General features: G+C 33.0%; 1 non-coding gene across 1 annotated transcript; it reads left to right on the top strand.

Annotated features, from left to right (window-relative positions):
* The first annotated feature begins 1135 nt into the window (after positions 1-1135).
* LOC127904459 (small nucleolar RNA R71) lies at positions 1136-1242 on the top strand. Its single transcript, XR_008057666.1, has one exon. It is a non-coding gene; the product is annotated as a small nucleolar RNA R71 (small nucleolar RNA).
* Positions 1243-14380: the final 13138 nt, after the last annotated feature.

Raw genomic sequence — 14380 nt, forward strand, 5'->3', positions numbered from 1 at the left:
CTTCAAAGGCATATTCTTTTGAACAACAGCAGATACAACTTCACCCATACTTACCATTTCATGACCTTTCAGTTTGAAAGCTCTCTTGGTAGTACACAACTCCTTCAAGAATTTGACATACTTGGAAATTTTCTTGATAGCATCAAGCAAAGGAATGTTGAGTTCTACTTTCTTGAAAACCTCTAAAATCTCTTTTTCTTTGTCCTCTTTCTTTGACCTAGAAGAACTCATAGGAAAGGGTGGAATTGTTTTAAAACTGGAATTCATTGAGTGAGGAGTTACTTTTGGAGTGTTGGTCGATGTTTCAATTTGTGGAGGAGGAGGATGTTCATTTCTTGTACTCAATTCGGTTTCTATCTCTTTTTCTTCCTCCATCTCAATTTGTTTTGACCTTTTCTCTTCAAGTTCTTTCCTACTTCGCAGCATGATCACACTAACATTCTCTATTGGATTCAATGCTTGGGAGGGCAATTTTCCATTCATTTGTGCTTCGAATTTCCCCAAACTTGAAGCTACTTGCCCCATTTGCTTCTCCAAGTTGTGAATACTTGACCTTGTTTCCTGTTGAAAAGACATGACATTTTATTGCAAGGTCACAGCTTGATAATTCTGTTGGGGCTGAAATCCATGGGGATGGAACTATCGGCCTTGATTGCTTTGTTGAGGTGGGTTCCCATAACATAAGTTTGGATGATCTCTCCATCCGGGATTGTACGTGTTGGAAAAGGGATCATATTTACCCCGGGACTGTCCGTTAAATCCTCCATCAACTGCATGAACCTGTTCAATGTAATCTTCTTGCATTGTTGGGCACATATTTGAGGTATGTCCTTGTAAGGAACATATGCTACAAACTTTCACCTGGTGTACATTTCCACAGGCCAAAGAACGCACAAGAGAAGTAAGATCATTAACTTTATTTTCAAGGTTAGAAATACTTACCTCATTTACTCGTTTGTTTGCGAAGTCTCCACGCGTGCCAAATTGTTTCGAGTTGGCTGCCATGTTTGACATCAATTGGCATGCAGCCTTGGGTGTCTTATCTACCAATGCCCCTCCACTTGCAGCATCAATGATACTACTGTTAGTAAGCATCAATCCTTCATAGAAATATTGAATGAGCAGCTGATTGGGTATTTGATGATGAGGGCATTGAATGCACAGTTGCTCAAATCTTTCCCAATACTCGAAAAATGTCTCTCCATAAAATTGTCGAATCCCACATATTTCTTTCCTTATGTTGGCAACTCGAGATGCTGGGAAATACTTTTCAAGCAAAATCTTCTTCATGGCATTCCAAGTTCCAATGGAACCTGAGAGAATAGAGAAAAACCATACCTTTGCTGCCCTTTTTAAAGAGAAAGGGAAAGCTTTCAACTTAACATGTTCTTCATCAACTCCATTCGGTTTCATGCCAACGCAAACCATATGGAACTCTTTGAGATGAGTATGAGGATCTTCTCATGCAAGACCATTAAATGTTGGTAGCAAATGTATAAAACCAGATTTGAGCTCAAAGTTTACATTATTGTCGATGTTTATGCACAATGGCTGATTTTCCACGTTAGGAGCAGCAAGCTCCTTGAGTGTCTGTTGTCGTGCAACAACCATGGTGTTGAGGCGAGCTTCCTTTCGTAACTTGCGTAAAGTTTTTTCTATTTCGAGATCCAACTACACTTGAATTTGATTAGTAGAACGGGTTACCGGCATAAATCATCAAGAAAAATCAAAAGAAACCAACCACACAAGAGAGATCGAAAACAATGCAAATTGTACGAAAATCCTACGCTAGAAAACTAAAACTGCCTAAAAACCCTAGAAAACAGTGGAATTTGGCCTCGATAGGTTGAGGCTAGTGATAAATCACTAGTCCTATTTAGAACATCGTTTTCCTTTAGAAAATAAAAGGCCGATACCTAATTCCACCAATAAATCTGTTTTGAACAGTACTGCTGCTGTAATGAACAATACCGCTGCAAGCAAAAATTCTGTTTCTTTGTTTTTTTTAGAAAAATAAATAACAATCATAGAAAATAAAAATAATAGCACAAGAATCAACTAAAATTACTTCCCCGGCAACAGCGCCAAAATTTGTTGCGATGTTTCAGTCGCACAAATTAATTACCCTAACTTCAAACACAACACACAAGATAGTATAGAGCAAGCAAGGGGTCGATTCCACGAAGAAGATTCAAGTCAGATTTTTATGCTAGATGATATGCAATTTGGGGGGGGGGGGTGGACGTTATCTAGGCTAAATCAAAAGAAAACAGAAAACTATCAAACAAAATTTAATAAAATCAGAAATTATCAAGAGAACAAACCTTGGTTGCAAGCACACATCCACCTACAGAAATCAGAACTGATCATGGAAACGAAACATCAATTTATATTCTAAATATTTATCTCTTTTTAACATTGGTTAGTTAATGGATCCGCAGTATAACTAACCTTGACTATCAAACAACCACAGTGTCTGCACTATTAATTTAATTCAATGGCAGCCTTAAGAACTAGATAAGTTGATTAATTAAGAAAACATAATTGTATGCAGTCTATGTTTGATTTGATTGAATGTTCTCCCTAAGATTAATAACGTAGATCCGCCATAATTATTAAACTCAGTTGCTTCACAAGTTCATATATTACAACTCCGGTTTTGATATCAAACTTAGCAATAGATTGTCTACAATAATAACTTAGAGTCCGCTTTAGCAATTAAAATAAACAATCATAGGAAAAATAAGCATAGGAGAACAAACATATTCATCATATAAACTGAAAAGAAAAGGTAAAATAAATCTCACAATTCTTGAAATCCGAAGGTTTCCGTGTCCTTGCAACCAAGAAAAAGTGTTTAGCCTTGCATGTTTGTTGAACAACTAATCAAAAAGAAGAAAGAATGCATAATTTCGTGTTTCTTAGAGGAGGGGGGCGTTTTTCTCCTCTTCGCTGGCTGCCCCCCTTCTCTTCTCTCATTCTTTTTATATCCTAGAAAACCCTAGTCTCTATTTTACAAAATAGTCCTCCCTTAAGTAGACTGTTTACATTTAAGTACTTCAATAACTATTTTCCTAAAAAAGGAGAAATAACATTGCATGAAATCTTCAAGCTTTGACTTAGAGGAGCTAAATTGCTGAAATAAAAACTTGGACATCGATTTAGATGCTTCGAAACATAATTTGGACTCGTTTCTTCACGAAACCTGTTTGCTGGCAGAATTCAGTTGTAATCTTTGAAAAATCATATCGCCCTCATATGACATCATTTTTGGCTAAAATGTGGAGCATTTATAGACCTTGGAGTCAGAAATCCAAAAAAAATTGAGTTTGCATCAATTGGACTTCTGTAGCTCCAGATATTTAAGTCGGAATAGCCGAAGGTCAACACTGGCAGATTGCGAGATTTGACTTTGAAGGCTGCGATTTCCATACTCTTACTTACTATATTTTCTTGCCTTAGATGTCCAGAAAGGTATGGATGTTAGCTTTTTAATGCCACTAGAATCACTTCATTTCAACCTCTAGAGCTCACGCTCTGCACAAAACATCGACTGAAAGTCAAATCTGCCAATTATCTCCAATTTACTCCTTTTTGCATCTTTCATCCAAAAGTGCCTTCAAAACATAAAACAAAGAATATCAAGGCATTTTATATATAAAACATAGGCCACTAGTTAAATATGGGTGAAACTATCGAATAATATGGTTGCATTAGTTACTATTTACACAACCTTAATTTTAATTTCTTAGATGAAAGCATGCTTAATTAAGGTTTAACCTTTATATAAATATTGTTTAACATGTATTCAATATTGTATTGTACATCATACAAGATACAAAATGCCAAATATCTTTGCTTATCATGACAATTCTTCATATATCAAAAGAAGTTACAACTATCATTATATATCTTATATAAACATATTATTTATGTGCAAGTAAGTATTTGACATAGACTTGAATGACTTTCATATAACGGATAATGTAGAGAGCCCAACTTTTGATGATGCATCGATGTTGCAAGTATTTAATATGCATGAAGGTGGAGGAGATTCATCTATATATTAATTTTGATCATACTTCTACTCCTTTAACATTAAGAATGCTAATGTGTTATCCAGACAAACCTAATAATGACAAGCCGCCTGAAACTAAATATTTTGCAGCATATGATGATGTTGATAGAAACATTAAAGTAGTACTACTTACTGAGAAAGAAGGTCTTGATGTAGATGATGTTGATGATAAGTTTTGCATTGGTAAGTCTAGTGCTAATATGGGTACTTCAGGTGTTAATGTTGGAAATGATAGGGTTTGTTGGTACTTTTGGTGTAAATAAAGAAGGTTATTAATGAATATAAGTAAGACGATGATGACTATATTCCTTTTGATTAGGAAGGATTTGAATTTTTTTAACAAAACTAAAAAATTGAACATGAGTGGACTGATTGATTACATGGTGATGTTGGTTAAATATTAGATGGTGCCTCTAACTTTAAGAATTAATAAAAGTTAAGTAGTGATAATGATGATGATATTGATATTGAAGTTAGTGAAACATTTAAAAGTGGTAATGAGGATGAGAAATATATAAGAGGGAGAAAGAAGTAGAATTAGAAGAATGTTGATTCAACAATTGGTTTTAAATGTAAGAGATTTAAGATTACAATTAATGGATCAATAAGTTTGAAGAGTGCCAAATTTTCATTAATGTCTACAACTTTAAAGATGTTTCGAAAGAATATAAAGTGGATGGTAGATATTATTTGAAAAAATATATCAATAAAAAAGAGAAGGTTGAAGTCATATGTATAGGTGATGGTTGTTTATGGAGGATATATATTTCCCTGGTATAGTAGCACAAGATTCATGGTAATGTTATTGAGAGATAATCATATTTGCATTCGATCTACATATATAATAGTTGTTAGTTCAACATGGATAACAAAGATGTTTCTACTAATAATCAATGCCAAACTAAACATCTCAAATAAAGCCCTTGAAATAATTTTGGATGATAAATTTAGGATTACAAATTTGGAGAGCTAGGACAAATGCAAAATACTTTGTTGAAGGAAGCCACAAATAGTATTTTAAAGGACTCCCAAGATATATCTAGTTGTTGAAACAATATAATCCGAGTTTTTATTTTTTTTAGGGTGTGACCCTAATTTCAATTTTGGATGCTCATTCACCAAGAACGTTTCAACGAGTTTATGTAGTTTAGAAGATATAAAGGATAACCTTGTTAATGGTTATCGAAAATTCATCAGGATTGATTGATGTCATCTCAATGGTCCATATGGAGATGTCTTATTATCGGTAATAGGTTTGGATGACAATAATGGATTGTTTTTTATTGCGTATACAATTGTTGGGTTTGAAAACAACAACACATGACAATGATTCTTATATGCTCTATATGGGTCCTTCAAGAATGGAATACCTTAGAGGTTATTTTTCATTATGTCTAATAGACACAAGGTATATTTCACTTTATATTTTGTTTTATGTAACTTTTGCATTTGTTTTACCTTTTTTTCCCCTCTAATTGTAAATATTTTCCTTTTTTTTTTTTTGTAAAGTCTACCTGAAGTTGTTGCCAAGATTTTCCCAAATGTAACATATAAACATTGTTCAAGGCATATATATGCCAATCTAAAAAAAAGATCTCATGGTTTGGAAATGGAAAATAGATTTTAGGGCGCCTTAAAAGCTTACACAAATCTCAATTACATTATCCATTAGAGAGATATTAGAGATATTGATACTGGAGTTTTAAATTGGTTGAATAACATCCCTTATAAGACTTGGGCTAGGTATTTGTTTAATGCCAAAGTTAAGGTTAAAAATATAACTAGCAGTTTAGCTAAGTCATTCAATAGTTAGATTGGAAAATAAAAGTATGTCAGTTATTATGTTACTAGTGAATATTAGGTTGAAACTTATGTCTAGGTTTCAAGATAAATTTACTAAGGTTGTAAGTTGGGAAACAAAGACTACACCCTATATTAGAAAGTTGTTGTGTTGAGAAGTCAAGAAATATAAAAATACTTGCAACAAATTCTAATGAATATAAAGTCTCTGAAGGCCAAACCAAAATTTATATTGATATGGCTAAAAAAAATGCTCATGTGATAAATGGATTATGTCTAGCATACCATAAAGACATATGGTCTATTCATAAGAGAATAAAATTAGAGAATTTTTGTCATAAGTATTACATTGTTAAAACATTTGGAAAGACATACACTAAGGTGGTGTACCTATTACTAAAAGCTTATATAGAATCTAAAGAATGAGATATAATTGTTCTACCTCCAAACTTTAAAAGGAGTGTAGGTAGACTAAGAAAGAATATATGAATATAATAAAAGATATATATATATATATATATATATATAGGGTAGAGACCAAAGTCTTGAGCAGTTGATCTAGTAGAACAACTCAAAGGATAAAAAGTATCTTTATGCTCGTTCCAAGTTCGAAGTACTATTTGTACAAATAAGAATCCTCTTCTTTACATGATTTCTTCTTCATATAGATGGATGTAGGATCTATAAGGTAATTACTAAGAAATACATTATGTGTAATAACCTTTCCAATATGATATAAAATGGGAAGAAAAAAAAGATCAATTACATCTCATTTTATAGGTTTTAGATCAGCTTGGTAATATAAGCAAAATGGCTTTCATACATAGATGTAACATTTATAAACAATATGGTCATAATTCCAGAACATGGTAGAGAGATGGTGTTGCATAACTTACAAATAGCAGTGGTGATAAAGGATTTGATGGTGATGGCAAGGGATCTAGAGGTGTTAGCAGGGAGTTCAGAGGTGTTGCTAGGGTTTAATAGTGTTACCAAGGGTTCTAGTGGTGCCGACAAGGGGTTCTAGTGGTATTGGCAGATAATAATAGAAGTGGTGTCTCCTCTCAACCCTCAACATAAACATAAGTTAGTGTTATTGACATGACCAAAAGATTGATGTCTTCTCCCAAGTGCAGGAGTGTCGAAGTAATAAATAACCTGGCAAGACCGGGGTCGAACCATAGGGAGGTTAACTATATAAATTATAAATAACAACAACAACAACAATAATAAGTTAAAAAGAGAGTTTTGAGATGTGATATTGATGGAAGGATCAATTACAGGGATGAAAGATTGTAGTTGGTCAATCAATTGTTCAGCAGTAGCAGCAGAGATTATGATTTGTCATGCCGAAGATGTTAGAAATTCTTGTTCCACTTCTTGATCAAGAAAAGACAACAAATTATCATAAAAACCACTACCATTTAATAAACCTATAGGTTTATGGTGAATGTGTAGTTGGGCCCAAAAGGAAATATGAAAGATCTCTTCCAATATGCCCAGACCACCTGGTAAGACAATAAAGACGTCAGCATGGTTAAACATTGCATTCAATCGATCAGATATTGTGGAGACCTGTAGTTCCTCTTCAATTGTTTTTCCAATGATGTCCCCTTTTGCTAAAGCTTTGGGGACGATCCCCAAAACTTGACTACCTCCTAAAAATGCAGCTATTGACACACCCCCCATTAACCCAAGGCTGCCTCCCCCATACACTAAATGAATTTTTCTCTCAGCTAGTACCTGACCAAGATGATTTGCTGATTCTAAAAACTCCTTTTCTTTTCCGGGACTGGATCCACCGAAAACACAAATATTTCTGATGTGATGACTTGAGGAACCTGCCATTTCTACACACTTCTATATTTGTTGAATGTATGGGTTGAGTAGAAATGAAGGGAAGGAAGAGAAGATTTTATAGATGAGAAATTGAAAATGCAATCATACCATTTATATATAGGCCAGCTGGAGTCTCTCTCTCTCTCTCTCTCTCTCTCTCTCTCTATTTATGTATTTATTTAAAAAAGAGCATGTGTATGTACAGGTAGCTGTGATTGTGGCTCACATCTTCCCTTGGTTTTACGTCTAAGAACGGCTTCAACGCCCTCTATGGGTCGGGGATAGGCTTCCCATCTAGTTTTCTTAAAAGCTGGCAAACATGGTCTTTTATAGTCAGATTCCCAAGACTAAGTCGATCATGTTCTTTATGGAATTGGGATCATAAGTCTTGAAATGCACAATGCACATCTCCACCAGGATATGTCTCAAAAGTCAATAGAAGATTATCTAAAGATTCCTTATGTTTTGAAATAAATCCTGACTTTTGACAATTTTCACAAGCTTTGTAGAACACATGTGTGTCTTTGAACATGGTGGACTAATAAAATCCACATTGTAAGATTTTTGCAGTCATCTTTTTTGATAAGAAATGACTCCCACATGCCTCAGAATGACAAAGTTTAATAACAATACTTACCTCATTGTCAGGAATGCATCTTTGAAATATTTGATCAGGATAATATTTGAATAAGTAAGGGTCATCCCAATAAAATTTTTGCACGTCGCTCAAAAACTTTCTTTTGTCTTCAGTACTCCAGTGAGCTGGCAAAAATCCTGAAGTAAGAAAATTGATATTTTTAGCAAACCAAGGCATTGAACTAAGAGAAAGTAAGGATTTGTTAGGAAAGTAATCATCGATTGGTGTGATGTCGGATGTCGAATATGTTGTCACTCTTGATAAAAGATATGCATCAACATTTTTGGTGCCTTTTTCATCTGTGATTTCTTCCTGGGAATAAATCATTTGTAAATCTTCAGATTCATCCAACTCAATTTTACTCAAAGTAGATTCAAGTTGATCATAAACTAATTCTTCAATAAAATCTACTTCTTTGTAAATCATTATCATCTCCAGGTTGCTTGCAAATGTTGAAAATATTCATCTCCAATGTCATGTTTCCAAATGATAGCTTCATCAGTCCATTCCTACAATTAATCAATGCATTAGAAGTTGCAAGAAACGGATGTCCTAAAATAACAGGAAATGAATTACATGCTTCAACAGGTTGTGTATCCAAGACAATAAAATCCATAGGATAAATGAATTTATCGACTTGTACTAACACATCTTCAACTATTCCTCTAGGCACTTTTACAGATCTATCGGCAAGTAAAAGAGTTACAGAAGTTGGTTTTAACTCACCTAGATTGAGACTTTGAAAGACTGAATATGGAAGTAAATTCACACTAGCTCCAAGATCAAGTAAAGCTCTTTCAATTTTATGTTCTCCAATAAAGCAAGAAATTGTAGGACAACCAGGGTCTTTATATTTCAAAGCATTATTGTTCTGAAGAATGGCACTTACTTGTTCGGCTAAAAAGGCTTTCTTTTTCACATTTAGTTTTCTCTTCACGGTGCACAGATCTTTCAAAAATTTAGCATAAGAAGGTACCTGTTTAATAGCATCCAACAAAGGTATATTAATCCTTACTTGCTTGAAAGTTTCAAAGATTTTAGAGTTGTGATTGACTTTCCTATGTTTGGTCATGTCATGAGGAAATGGAAGTGCTGGCGAAGAATCAGTCTTTTCTTTACAATGTTCAGATTCAACCCCTTCCTTACCCTTAGAGATTGACTCATCATCTTTCTCACAAGGTTTAAGAATGAGTTTTTCAATAACCTTACCACTGCGAAGAGTGATGATTGATTTGGCTTGATCTATGTGTTGGCTTCCAGAACTACTTGCATTTGCATTGTATTGCCCCTTTGGATTTTGCTGTGGTTGAGATGGAAACTTACCTTTCTCTTGAAAACTGAGAGCAGATGTTAATTTTGCAAGAGTATCTTTAAAATCTGTCATGCTTTGAGCAAGTTGAGTGTTGATTGTCTCTTGCTTTTCAATGAATGCATGCAATGTTTTCTCAAGATTTCTTCTAGAAGGGGGAGCATAAGGAGGTGCATATCCATGAGAATTTTGGAAATTATGGTTTGCTTGAAACGGTGGCTGTGAAGTTTGTGCATTATTATTATCACTCTTCCAATTGAAATTTGGGTGATTTCTCCAACCAGGGTTGTATGTTTGCGAGTATGGGTTATGATTGGGCCTTTGGAAACTATTTAAAGCATGAGCTTGTTCATGAGACATTCCTTAAAAGAAGGCAAAGTTGGACAGTCATTGGTTGAATGTTTATTGGTTTCACAGATTTGACAAACAATGTCTTGAATAGATTTTAGTTGACCACTCTTTTTTAATTCTAGTGCCTCGACTTTTCTAGCTAAATATGCAAACTTGGCTTGGAGGTCATGATCTTCCCTAAGGTTGTACATACCTCCACTAGATGTATGAGGTTGGGTTTTACTTGGTGCCTCATAAGTGTCTGTAGTGTCCCAATTTTGAGCATTTCAGCTAGCAAGTCTAGGTACTCCATTGCTTCATTAGGGTCTTTATCCTCAAAAGTTCCATTACATATTAATTCAACCATTTGCCTATCTCTAAGTGTTAACCCTTCATAAAAACGTGAAACCAATCTCCATGTTTCAAAACCATGATGAGGGCAAGTATTAAGTAAGTCTCGATACCTATTCCAACATTGGTAAAATGTTTCTCATGGTTTTTGAGTGAAAATGATGATTTGTCTTTTGAAAGAGTTTGTTCTGTGAGACGGAAAAAACTTCTTTAAAAATTGTTGTTGCATTTCATCCCAAGCACGAATAGATCCTGGTCTCAAATTGTGTAGTCATGTTTTAGCTTTATCTTTTAATGAAAAAGAAAAAAGCTTTAATCTAATGGTGTTCATGCTATAATTTGAGTCATTATAGGTGTTACAAACCTCCTTAAATTCCCTTAAATGCAAGTATGGATTTTCTAAATCTAAGCCATGAAAAGAAGGTAAAAGTTGAATAATACCTGGCTTAAAATTAAAATGAGATGCATCAGGAGGAAAAACTATGCATGAGGGTGCACTTGTTCTTGTGGGATTCATATGGTCTCTACGTGTTCTCAAACGATTATTCTCATTATTCTCATTATGAAGCGACTGATTATCTTCTTCGGCCATATTTTCTGAAAATGATGAGGATACCCTACAAAGTCTACCACTTAATGTACATGACCAAACTCTCATGCACGTGTAGGAAGAGAATAAAAGGAAGAAGAAAGCAAAAAAAAAAAAAAAACAAAGTTAGATACACGAAAAGTGAAAAGAGAAAATAAAATAAATATTATAATTTATACAAGAATTTACCTTCCCGGCAACAACGCTAAAAACTTGACACGACCAAAAGATTGATGTCTTCTTTCAAGTTCAGGAGTGTCGAAGTAATAAATAACCCGACAAGACCGGGGTCGAACCACATGGAGGTTAACTATATAAATTATAAATAACAACAACAACAACAACAATAATAATAAGTTAAAGAGAGCTTTGAGATGTGATATTGATGTAAGGATTAAATGATTGTCAAGGTTAGAGGATTCACTAATGGTATTTCAAACAAGTATAGTATAAACTCTTTTTATTACTCAACTGGAAACCACATACAAAGGAGGTTCCAATCGGATTATAAATTGTTAACATGATTACATTAGTTATCTTATTCGAATAATGCTAATACTTGTAAATGTTGTCAGGCATTCATGATTATAACTTATGTTAACAACAAATCAATTTCCTTTCATAGCACAGGTGTCGGTTATACCATACGGTTGGGTTATGAAAGTGCCAAGTATTTGTTGTACCAGGGGTTATACAACATAAATCTAGATTAACCATTTAACAAGCAAAGTATTAAAAGTGAACAAGATAACAAATATAAAACATGTTAGTATCAAACATTAAGGTCCATGTTGAGTTTATATTATACTTATTCTTACACCACTAGTGTAACATTTTCACCTTGACATGATAAACTTAGTTAAACATAATGAAAGAGAGAAACATAAATAAACAACGAAAGGAAATGAAAAGCATAAGCAAGAGATTAATATAAGCAAAACTTAAGCATTACAAAATATAAAGAGAGAGCAAGAGCATGATCTTGATCTGAAAAACAAGATGCCTAAATACATGGCAAATGCCTCCTTTTATAGGCCAAAGTTCGAAACTATTGATTTGTTGACTAATTATTTAGTGGGTGGCCACATCTTGACTTGGTGACAATCCTTATCTTCTTGTCTGCCAAAAAGTCATTAATAAGGTCATAATTTGAATAGACTTAAATCATGAAAGTTCTAGGAAATTGTCTCAGCTTTCCAGGAAAAAAAAGTTGAGGTCATTTGGATTTCTAGAACTCGAGATATGGGCTGAATACTAAACAATATCTGGGCTGCAGGACAGATTCAGACTTCTCTGTTGTTACTACAATTTGGACTTGAAAATGACCTTTTTAAATCTTGGACTCCCATGAAAGTTTTAGGCCTATGTCTTAGCTTTCCATCCATATAAGGCAGATCTAAATCCAAGATCTACAGCTCCAGATATGACCCAATGACCGAATAGTGTTCTAGTTTGGACTAAACCAACATCTCTTTTCTAAGTTTGGCCCTCTCTTTGTCCTTTCAATTTCCGTACTTAAACTCATCAATCAATCCTTTCATTTATGTGATAGGCCTGTATTTAAGATGAATATTTACCATAAATTAAAGGTATCTTATGGTATCAGACTTGTTATTATAAAACATGCTTTAGTTAAGGAGTTATTGATACTTCAAGTGCAAAATGATGATATAAAACCTTGATAAAAATACACTTTTAAGTACTAATCAGTTATAAATATGCATGATAGTTATGTTAGTGTAATTAAAGTTGTAGTAGTAATCAATGTTCTTCGAAATTTCAAGTTGGTGCTAGTAAGGATTCTCAACACTTTATCAAACTAGCTATAATGATTCAAGAATGTAGATGAATGGTGATTTTGAGCAACATGGGTTTGTTTTAACCATTTAAAGCAACAAGAACATAAATATCATGGATCTTTATGAGTTTGTTTTAACTATTTCAAGCAAACAGAAAATATTATGGATCTTTGTTTTAAAATGTTAGTCAATGCTTTGTTTTGCTATATTTGATATTGATGTTTTATGTATTTTGTTTACTAGAAAATACTAGTAGAGATAATTCTATTTTATTTCATTTGTGTTAAAATATTGGTGTTAATAGTTAAAAACATTGAGATTATACACACTAAATTAACTACCTACAATAACCTTACAATTGCAAACTTGCCTTCATATTGCTATTATTGATCCAAACTCTACATAATTTATCTTTCATTTTATTTACTTCATCTAATATTCACTCAACATCATTAACTCCCCCCGTAGTTAATTCAAATTTATTTGGAGGTTTACACTAATCAATAAAAGTATTGTTGTATGACCCATAATCACATCCATAAAATAAACTTGTTTTTTACTAGCTTTTGTTTTCGATATCTTGACAGCTTCTTTTTTTCCATAGTTCATGCGCTTTTCATTTTGAACTTTACTTTATTTGAGTTGGTACAAGATTGTATGCTATTATAAATTCATGTAGATGATGATATGTTGATAATGTGTGTGCTTGTTGTTCTAAAACACTTGGTAGTGTATGTTTGTTGTTGGGTAGTGTGTGTTTTGGATTTTTGGGTAGTGTTTGTGAGGGAATTTTTTACTATATTTTTTTTGTACTTTTATGTTGATTTTTTTGTTGTGTGATGAAATTTTCTTAGGTGTGTACGATGAAATTTTAACACGTATTTTTACTCAAATGATGTGTTTGTGTTATAATGTTGTTAGAATTTTTAATTGTTGAAAATGGTTACTTAGTTAAGAGAATAGTGTGTAAAAACACTATGAAGAATTTGATTGTGTTTGTGGTTGGAAAAGATAAGAAAAAAAAGAAGAAATATAGTTAAAAATATTTAAGGATGACATTTTCTAATGCAATGTGCAACGATTAGTTTCTTAGAAAATAAGCAATGATAACTTTAATGGTTTTTTTTGTTATTTTCACGCAACATAAGCTCTTTAGTCATTAAATAGAATATATAACAATCCTACAAATAATCCAAATATTTTTGTTCACTTTTTTTGACGTGTTGGAGTGATGATGTATATTATTATGAACTTGTAAACTCAAGGATATAGATTATAAATTCTGAAAGAATAGAAATAAAGTAAAAAGTTGACTAAACAACAGAATGCGAACTATAAATTACCCTAATAATAATAATAATAATAATAATAATAATAATAAAGGCAAACCTTATAACAATCCCCAACAATATATAAAATATCAATCTAGCCCCCAAACTACCAAATTTATCATTTGAATCCCCCATCCAATAAATTTCCCTAATGGATCATATCTTCTTCAAAAATAATTGAAGAAAACATTAACAGTAATTATCCCACATTAAATGATTAACTATTGTTAGTTAGGTAAAAAAACACAAATAAAGCAATAATAAAGTTATAAATGTTTAAATAAGAAGGGGAATGATGATTTTCTTATATAATAAGA

Source organism: Populus trichocarpa, chromosome 16 (assembly GCF_000002775.5).
Source record: "Populus trichocarpa isolate Nisqually-1 chromosome 16, P.trichocarpa_v4.1, whole genome shotgun sequence".
NCBI classification, from domain to species: Eukaryota; Viridiplantae; Streptophyta; class Magnoliopsida; order Malpighiales; family Salicaceae; genus Populus; species Populus trichocarpa.